This window comes from Nomascus leucogenys, chromosome X, assembly GCF_006542625.1.
Source record: "Nomascus leucogenys isolate Asia chromosome X, Asia_NLE_v1, whole genome shotgun sequence".
NCBI lineage: Eukaryota > Metazoa > Chordata > Mammalia > Primates > Hylobatidae > Nomascus > Nomascus leucogenys.
The window spans coordinates 135,405,467-135,415,572 of record NC_044406.1 but is presented as its reverse complement, the minus strand read 5'-3'; the positions used below and the strand labels follow the sequence as shown (position 1 = coordinate 135,415,572).

Below are 10,106 nucleotides of genomic sequence, written 5' to 3'. Positions count from 1 at the left end.
TAACTGAGATTACCTGGGACTAGGTACCTGGATCCCTGAAACAGGGATCTCTCAGGCTTCAGAGCTGGGAAGTCAGAAATACTTCTGCATGCCTCACCCTCAGTGCTGCTACTGCCACTGCTTCAGCCCTTGCTCTGGCTGTGTCCCTCACCCTGGGGCACAGTGAGCCCCTGCTCCCCAACGCTTGGCCAAGGCTCTCTGTACACTAATTAGGCACTGCCTGCACCTCTTCTTGTCCAGGCAGGGTGACTAACACTAAGTCTTTCTGCCTCTGCACCCTTGGGCAGCCTCTGTGCCCACTCCATACTCTCCTGGGGCAGCTCTCTCTCCTTCTCTGAGGCCTGCCCTTCACTGGTATCCCAGGTCTCAGAATGAATGTCTGCCCCAGGCAGAGTATTGTTCTAGGACCTGGGCTCCTGTCTTGCCCAGGCCCAGCCTGCACTGAGTAGCTTGCTTTCCTTCCATAGCTGCTGCCCTGACCCAGGAGGGGTCCTGTGAACTCCTGCTCATAGTTAAGCCTGGATGAACATTATGATTGGAATTGTGTTCCCCCAAAAGATCTTAAAATTCTAACCCCCAGAACCTGTGAATGTGACCTCATTTGAAAACGGTCTTTGCAGATGAACAAGTTAAAATGGGCCATTAGGGTGGGCCCTAATCTAATATGACTGATGTCTTCATAAAAAGGGGACATTTAGACAGAGAGACAGGCAAACATAGAGGGAAGATGATGTGGAGACACAGGGAGAATGCCATCTCCATGCAAAGAAACACTTGAAGCTGCGAGAGGCCTGGAACTGATTCTCTCACAGCTCTCAGAAGGAACTCCCCCCACTGACATTTTGGTTTTGGACTTCTGGCCTCCAGGCAGAGTTTGACAAGGACAACCTCACCTGTGCAGTCCTGGTGAACTGCCTGGAGGTGCTGGGCAGGGGCTGACTCTGCCTGCTCTGGTTTGATAGCCACATGCCTCCCTCTACCTGCTGCAAATTGTTCCTGAGGGTCCTGTTCACCTTTCCAGATCACCCATCTGGCCCCTCCCAGTAACCTGATACTCATAAGCACAATACATTTTTTTTCCTATGCTTCCAGCCTTTCAGTAGCTTCTTATGGCCCCCAGATAAAGCCCTAGTTCCCTCCTGTGGCCCATGGAGCCTGCCCGGTCTGGTCCCTGTCCACCTCTATAGCCCTGTCAGTCCCCTACCCCAGAAATCTGGATGTCATGTTCTGCCCCTCCTTCTCTCTCCCTCATGCCCCCATCCAACCCGTGACCTTAGTCCTGGCCAGACTCTCAGCCAGCTCACTGTTGGTTGCTCCATCTCCCTCCCCCACGCTGGCCTAAGCCCCCTCTGCTCCTCCCTGGATGGCTGTGCCAATCTCCTCCCTGGACCCTCTGCCTCCAAACTGCATGTCTCCCACCATTGTCCACGTGGCAGCCAGAGGAATCCTTTGCAAACACAAATCTGACCACGTCGCTCCCCTCCTTCAAACATTTTGGTGACCTTGAGCACAAAGGCCCAGCTCCCTAGCAAGGCCACCAGGCCCTGTATGACTGCAACCCCATTGTTCTCTCCTGCATTGTCTTCTGATTTACAATATTTGCTACCATTGATCCAGGAAACCTCACAGGGCCCCACAACAGAGGCATGGGTTCTCCTGCAGGAGGCAGCACTGGTGCAGGAGGCAGTGCTGGTGCAGCAGGTAGGCTGTGTAGCTGAGGGAGCCACTGATCTCACTGCTTTCTCAAGAGAGGAAGGAGAGTCCCCCAGCTGGCTGGCTGTGCTGGCAGCATTGCCAAGGTTTCCAGGGTTGAGGTGGGTGGGGAGATTTGTATTATGCTAATTAGACCTGGCTCCTTAGGACTGTCCCTCAGGCACTGATTTCTGGAAAGGGGTCATTGAGCTTGACTTTGACAGATGGCCTCTGGGATGAATGAGTGTGAGTGTGTACATGTCCATGAGTGTACATAGGTGTCCATTATGCATGTGTGTCTGGGTGTGTAGGTGTGACTATGTGTATATAACATTGGGATAGGTACACATACACTCCTACGTGCCATGTATTTGTGTGTATGTATATGTGTATGTTGCATGTATACATGTGTATGTATGTATATGTATGTGAGTGTATCCACATGTATGTGTGCGTATATTATGTGTGCATGTATATACGTGTGGGTGTGTATATTTGTTTATGTGCATATTGGTGTGTTTATGTGTGTGTTCATGTGTGAATATGGATGTATGTGTATACATGGGTATACATGCCTGGGGGTGTGTTTGTCTGTATAAAATATATGTGCATGTTCGTGTGTGTAGGTATATACACAGCTATGTATATAGATATATGTGTATTTGTATGCAGAAAGTGTGGACATCAATGGGTGTGTGAATTTGTATCTATAACTAGGTTCATCCACAAAGGTGCATATATGTTTAGGTGTATGTATGTATATGTATATGAGTGTGTGTTTGGGGGATGCAGGTATACATGGTTGTGTGGATTTGTGTCTGTGTCTGGGTGTTGTCTGCATAGGTGTGAATGTATGTGCATGTGTGTGTAGGTATATGAATATGTGCATGGATGTGCACATGTGTGTTTACATCTGGATGTATCTGCGTGGATGTGGATGTGCAGATGAGATAAATCTATGTGTCTGTGTATGTATGTATGTGATTTGGATGTGTATGGGCATATGGATGTGTGTCTATATCAGGTATATCTTCATGGGTGTACCTCTATGAGTGGGTCAGATACAGATATGCATATGTGTGTAGATGTGTGTTCATTGCGGAGTGCATCTGCACAGGTGAGGATGTTTGTGTATGTAAATGGGGGGTGTGGATGTATATGGGTATTTGATTGTATGTCTGTGAGTGGGTGTAACAGCACAAGTGTGGCTGTAGGGAGGGCGTTGGGGGAAGTGTGCATAGGTATGGGTCTGTGGATGTGTGCCTGCATCCAGGTGTATCTACATGGCTACAAATGTGTATGTATGTATATTTGGGTGTGTGAAGGTGTAGATATTTGAGAGTGTGTGTGTGTATGTGCATGCATGTGTGTTTGGAGTAAAGTTAAGTATGTGGATGTGTGTGCGTATCTGCTGTGTATGTACAGGAATATGTTTGCATATGTTATTGGTGCAGATGGATGTCTCTCCGTGTGTCTGTGTCTGGGCATATCTGCACAGGTGCAGACATGATGGAAGTACATCTATGTGTGTGTGAGTGGAGAATGAGTGATGCATGGTGTCTGCCAAGGCCCTCACATCCCACAGCCCTCTGGGTAATTCGTTTAACGCCACATTCTTCCTCCTTGCTTTCCACATATGTAAAATGGGGACAACAACAATTTCAATCTCACAAGTCAGCTGTGGGCACTCAATGAGATGAATGGAAGCTATTGTTGTTGCTTTTTTCAATTACCCAGTAATTCCTGAGCTTCTGCTATGTGTCTGGTGGTGCTGGTGGTCTCACTAGGACTTCTCTCCCAGCCAGGCTGCCCCAACATCAGATCTCCCCTGAGAGACCTGAGTCCGTCGGCTCAAGGAGAGCCCCAACTTGAACTCAGAACAGTGAGGACTCCTTATAGTCAGCCTGGCGATGCTGCAGGCAAAAGCACAGAAGGGCTGCAGGTCTGGGCCCCCTTTTTGGGTACCCTGGCCCCTATCTCCCTTCAACCTGGTCTGCTCAGGGCCCCAAAGCTAGGTTCATCCCTTTAGGACAGCAACAGTTCCTCAGCCATCGACTTCTGTACATAAGCATGTCAGATGAGGCTAAGCAAAGAAACACCGAATTTAATAAAGCCAAGGAACCAGGAGAACTCTCCAACGCAAATCAATCCTCGATGTGTTTTTAATTAAGTTATAGCCCTTGTGATTAAAGAGTGTGAATTTCATTACTGTGACCATTTATCAAGGAGCATACCCGCTGAACCTTTATAACAGGCAGGGAAGAAGGCTTTTTATTTTCATCAACACCAAGTGCCCTGTTTGTATCTGAACTGACTCATCAAGGAAAACTGTCTCCCCTCCCAAGCTGCCACCCACTCAGTAATGACAAAACCATGCCTGCCCCCACACTGCCCATCAATAGGCCAAGGCAGGTGAGTATGAAACTTCTGATTTTGTTCAAGTGTCCTCCACAACCCTTATCCAGCCAGGCTACTGCACTGCCAAAGTGCAGTTCAGGCCCCAGGAGTCAAGGTGCATAGAGCAAGGAGCCTAGGCATTCTCAGATGCTGGAGTTGGCTTGTGAAAAATGATACATTTAAAACTTTGGCCTAACCACAACTCAACTAGCTACATAAATGAATGAGGGCTGGAGGAGGGAAGGAAGGAGAAGAGACACCATATTGGATGTCAGCAATTGAAAGGCAACCTCAGGGACTCTGCCTTTGCTAGTTTCTAGATGTGTGTGTGTGTGTGTGTGTGTGTGTGTGTGTGTGTGTGTGTGTACATGTGTTCTTTGCAATTTGGGAAATTGTTTTATTGAAGCGTTATATGCAAGGAAGTGCCCAGATCATGCACATACAAGTTGATGAATTCCACAATGTGAGCACACTGTAACCAGAACCCAGATCACCAAACAGAAAATTAGCACTCTCCAGAAACCCCCAGCATGCTCCTCATAGTCTCTATTGCCCCACAATAGTAACCACTATCCTGATTTCTACCGGTTTTGTTTATTTTTATATTTTACATAGATGGAATCAGAATCACACAGAATTTCCCCTCCTCCTTTTTTTTTTTTTTTTTTTTTTTGAGATGGAGTCTCGCTTTGTCCCCCAGGCTGGAATGCAGTGGTGCAATCTCGGCTCACTGCAAGCTCTGCCTCCTGGGTTCACACCATTCTCCTGCCTCAGCCTCCCAAGTAGCTGGGACTACAGGCGCCCGCCACCATGCCCGGCTAATTTTTTTGTATTTTCAGTAGAGACGGGGTTTCACTGTGTTAGCCAGGATGGTCTTGATCTCCTGACCTTGTGATCCACCCGCCTCGGCCCCCCAAAGTGCTGGGATTACAGGCGTGAGCCACCGCGCCCAGCCAGAACTTCCCTTTTTATGTCCAGCTTCTTTTACTCAATATTATGTTTGTGAGATTTGTATGTGAATATACCACAATTTATTTATCCATTCCACTTTTCTTTTTTTTTTTTTTTTGAGACAGGGTCTTGCTCTGTTACCTAGGCTGCAGTGCAGTGGTATGATCACGGCTCACTGCAGCCTTGACTTTCCAGGCTCAAGCAATCCTCCCATCTCAGCTTCCTGAGTAGCTGGGACATGTCAGGCATATGCCACTATGCCTGGATAATATTTTTATTATTTGTAGAGATGGGGTCTCACCATGTTGCCCAGACTCGTCTCAAACTCCTGGGCTCAAGAAATCCTCCCGCCTCGGCCTCTCAAGATGCTGGGATTAAGGCGTGAGCCACTGCACCTGGCTCTGTTCAAATCTTGATGGGCGTGTGAGCCACTGCGCCTGGCTCCAGTCGAATCTTGATGGGCATTTGAGTTGCTTCTAGTTTGGACGGCACTGCATCGAGCAATGCTGTTACAAACATTTGTGTACATATCTATTGGTGAACATATTTGTCTTTCTATGTGTTACAGTGCTTAGTAGTGGAATCGTTGGGCCATGTATGCATGTTCAGCTATAGTAGATACAGCTATATTGCCACAGTGATTTCCAAAGCGGTTGTACAATTTACACACTCACCCACAGTATGTGAGCATTCTGCTTAGTCTACATTCATATATGAGCATTCTGATTGGTCCACATCCTCACCAACACATGGCATTGTCTTTTTTCTTTTAGTCTTTCTGGTGGATATGTAGTCACCCTGGGTTGCGTTCCTAGGAAAGTCGACTACAAGATAAATACTAGTGTGCAGAAAGTTTACTGGGGAGTGCTCTTAGGAACAGTATCTTTGAGGAAGTGGAGAAAGCAGGATTAGGCAGGGGTCAAGGTTGGACCATGATGCAGTCATAACAAAGACCTTGGCCAGTGCCATGGAGAACTCTGAAGCTGGGATGACCCTTCAGAATTGCCTCAGATTTGGGCAGAGGACTGAGCCTTTATACCTCATATCAACCAGTCATTGGATGCAGACCTCCCCAGCAGGAGGAGGAACTAGGCTGTGAGCTGTCAGTGATCAACATTTATAGGGGTCAGCGAGATGAGTACTTCGGTCCTGATTTGTGGAAGAGGAATTTGGGAAGCACACTACAGAGTTCACTACAGTAGTGATATTGCATTGTGGTTTTAATGTGCATTTCTCTGATGACTCCTAAGGTTAAGCATCTTTTGGCCATTTAGATAACTTCTTTTGAGAAATGTTTGTTTGGGCCCTTTGCCAAGCTTTCTATTGGGATGTCAGTCCTTTTTTTTATTTGTAGGAATTCTTTACATGTTCGAATAGTTCTTTAAGATATATGTCTCTGGAGGCACTGCCAGAGACATATATCTCAAATAACTATCTGGAATACATAATATATATTGCATATAAAGAATTTTTACAAATCAATGTGACAAAGACAGAAATCCCAGTAGAAAATTTGGCAAGGAATCTGAATATATACTATAAATGTCTTCTTCCCCTTAAGGATGACCTTCTTCCACTCAATGTTTTTTGATAAATAAAAGTTGTTGATTTTAATGTAGTCTAATGCATTTTTAAAAATATTATTAGTATGTTTCACGTTCCATTTAAGGTCTTTGCCTACTTTATGGTCATGAAGATGTTCTCCTATGTTTTCCATAAAATATTTACTTTTTACCTTTTAAACATCACCTGGAATTGGTTTGGGTGTATGATATGAATTAGGAGTCATGATATATTTTTTCTATGTGATATTCAATTGACCCATAATAATTTATGAAAATGTAATATTTTTTCATAAAGCAAGTGACCATATATATGTGGGTCCATTTCTGAACTCTATTCTGTTACATTTTCAAATTGACTGTCCTTGCACCAATATCATACTGTCTTATTTATTACAGCATTCTTAATATCTGGTAGTATTAAAAGTTTTTTTAAGCCTGCTTGAATTTTTACTGGGATTGTGTCAAATCTATGTATTAACGTGGAGAAAATTGACATCTTTACAGTATTTAGTCTTCTAATACATGACTAATAGCACATCCCTCCTTTTATTTAGATTTTCTTTAATTTCTTTCAGTGTTTTCTTGTTTTCAGTGTAGAGATCTTGCACATCTTAGATTTATTTCTAGGAATTTCGTGTTTTCTGGTGTTATTGTAAGTGATATCTTTTATAAATTTATTTTGTCTTTTTGTTGCCGATATATAAAAATGCAAGTGATTTTTTAAACATGTTTACTTTGTATCCCACTACCTTGCTAAATTCACTTATTAATTCTAATAGTTTGTCTATGGATTTTATTGGATTTCTTATGGACCCAATCTTGTAGTTTGTGAATAATAGATTTATGTATTCTATTCTGATCTTTATGCTTTTCTCCCATTTTCTTAGATTATTGAACTACATTGGACCTCTGCTATAATGCGAAACAGAAATAATAGTGGAAATAGTAGGAAACGCTTTCTCATTCTCAATCTATGACGAAGGATTTTAATACTTCACTGTTAATTACGATGGTTGCTGTAGGGTTTTTTTGTGTGTGACTTCTCCTTATCAGATCAGAAAGTTCTCTTCTTAGCCAAAGTGAGCAGTAGCCAACATGTCAGGGTGGGAGTCATATTACAAAACCGAGGGCGATGAAGAAGCTGAAGAAGAACAAGAAGAGAACCTTGAAGCAAGAGGAGACTATAAATATTCAGAAAAAGATAGTTCGATTTTTTTGGTTGATGCCTCCAAGGCTATGTTTGAATCTCCTAGTGAAGATGAGTTGACACCTTTTGACATGAGCATCCAGTGTATTCAAAGTAAGATCATAAGCAGTGATCGAGATCTCTTGGCTGTGGTGTTCTATGGTACCGAGAAAGACAAAAATTCAGTGAATTTAAAAAATATTTACATCTTACAGGAGCTGGATAATCCAGGTGCAAAACAAATTCTAGAGCTTGACCAGTTTAAGGGGCAGCAGGGACAAAAACGTTTCCAAGACCTGATGGGCCATGGATCTGACTACTCACTCAGTGAAGTGCTGTGGGTCCATGCCAACCTCTTTAGTGATGTCCAATTCAAGATGAGTCATAAGAAGATCATGCTCTTCACCAATGAAGACAACCCCCATGGCAATGAGAGTGCCAAAGCCAGCCAGGCCAGGACCAAAGCCAGTGATCTCCGAGACACAGGCATCTTCCTTGACTTGATGCATCTGAAGAAACCTGGAGGCTTTGATAGATCCTTGTTCTACAGAGATATCATCAGCATAGCAGAGGATGAGGACCTCAGGGTTCACTTTGAGGAATCCAGCAAGCTAGAAGACCTGTTGCAGAAGGTTCACGCCAAAGAGACCAGGAAGTGAGCACTCAGCAGGTTAAAGCTGAAGCTCAACAAAGATATAGTGATCTCTGTGGGCATTTATAATCTGGTCCAGAAGGCTCTCAAGCCTCCTCCAATAAAGCTCTATCGGGAAATAAATGAACCAGTGAAAACCAAGACCCAGACCTTTAATATAAGTACAGACGGTTTGCTTCTGCCTAGCGATACCAAGAGGTCTCAGATCTATGGGAGTCGTCAGATTATACTGGAGAAAGAGGAAACAGAAGAGCTAAAACGGTTTGATGATCCAGGTTTGATGCTCATGGGTTTCAAGCCATTGGTACTGCTGAAGAAAGGCCATTACCTGAGGCCCTCCCTGTTCGTGTACCCAGAGGAGTCGCTGGTGATTGGGAGCTCAACCCTGTTCAGTGCTCTGCTCATGAAGTGTCTGGAGAAGGAGGTTGCAGCATTGTGCAGATACACACCCCACAGGAACATCCCCCCTTATTTTGTGGCTTTGGTGACTCAGGAAGAAGAGTTGGATGACCAGAAAATTCAGGTGACTCCTCCAGGCTTCCAGCTGGTCTTTTTGCCCTTTGCTGATGATAAAAGGAAGATGCCCTTTACTGAAAAAGTCATGGCAACTCCAGAGCAGGTGGACAAGATGAAGGCTATCGTTGAGAAGCTTCGCTTCACATGCAGAAGTGACAGCTTTAAGAACCCTGTGCTGCAGCAGCACTTCAGGAACCTGGAGGCCTTGGCCTTGGATTTGATGGAGCCAGAACAAGCAGTGGACCTGACATTGCCCAAGGTTGAAGCAATAAATAAAAGACTGGGCTCCTTGGTGGATGAGTTTAAGGAGCTTGTTTACCCACCAGATTACAATCCTGAAGGGAAAGTTACCAAGAGAAAACATGATAATGAAGGTTCTGGAAGCAAAAGGCCCAAGGTGGAGTATTCAGAAGAGGAGCCGAAGACCCACATTAGCAAGGGCACGTTGGGCAAGTTCACTGTGCCCATGCTGAAAGAGGCCTGCCGGGCTTACGGGCTGAAGAGTGGGCTGAAGAAGCAGGAGCTGCTGGAAGCCCTCACCAAGCATTTCCAGGATTGACCAGAGGCCATGCGTCCAGCTGCCCTTCCACAGTGAGGCCAGGCTGCCTGGCCTTGTCCTCAGCCAGTTAAAATGTGTTTCTCCTGAGCTAGAAAGAGTCTACCGGACATAAGTCGAGGGACTTTATGTTTTTGAGGCTTTCTGTTGCCATGGTGATGGTGTAGCCCTCCCATTTTGCTGTTCCTTACTTTACTGCCTGAATAAAGAGCCCTAAGTTTGTACTAAAAAAAAAAAAAGAAAGAAAGAAAGTTCCCTTCTTAGTTTTCTAAGAGATTTTTGTTTGTTTTTTGGTGTTTTATTAAGGATGGCTGTTGAATGTTCTCAAATGCTTTTCTGCATCAATTCAAATGATTGTGTGACTTCCTCCTTTTTCTTTGTTAATATGATTAATCCCATTGGTTGATTTTCTAAATAGTTAACCACCCTCACATCTCACATGCCTACAATAAACCTTAGCTAGTGTTGAATTAGATTGTATTTCCCCAGAAGCTGACACCAGGTCAGGAATTGGAGTACAAATAATTTATTTGGGAGGTGAACCCTGAAAATACCAGAACTATGAAGATGAAGTCCTCTCTGTCTGCACAT

General features: G+C 44.5%; 1 pseudogene across 1 annotated transcript; it reads left to right on the top strand.

Moving 5' to 3' along the window:
• Nucleotides 1–7,684: 7,684 nt before the first annotated feature.
• On the top strand, nucleotides 7,685–9,754 carry LOC100586641 (annotated as a pseudogene). The gene has a single exon (XR_122326.4). The product of XR_122326.4 is annotated as an X-ray repair cross-complementing protein 6 pseudogene (transcript).
• The last annotated feature ends 352 nt before the right edge of the window (nucleotides 9,755–10,106 follow it).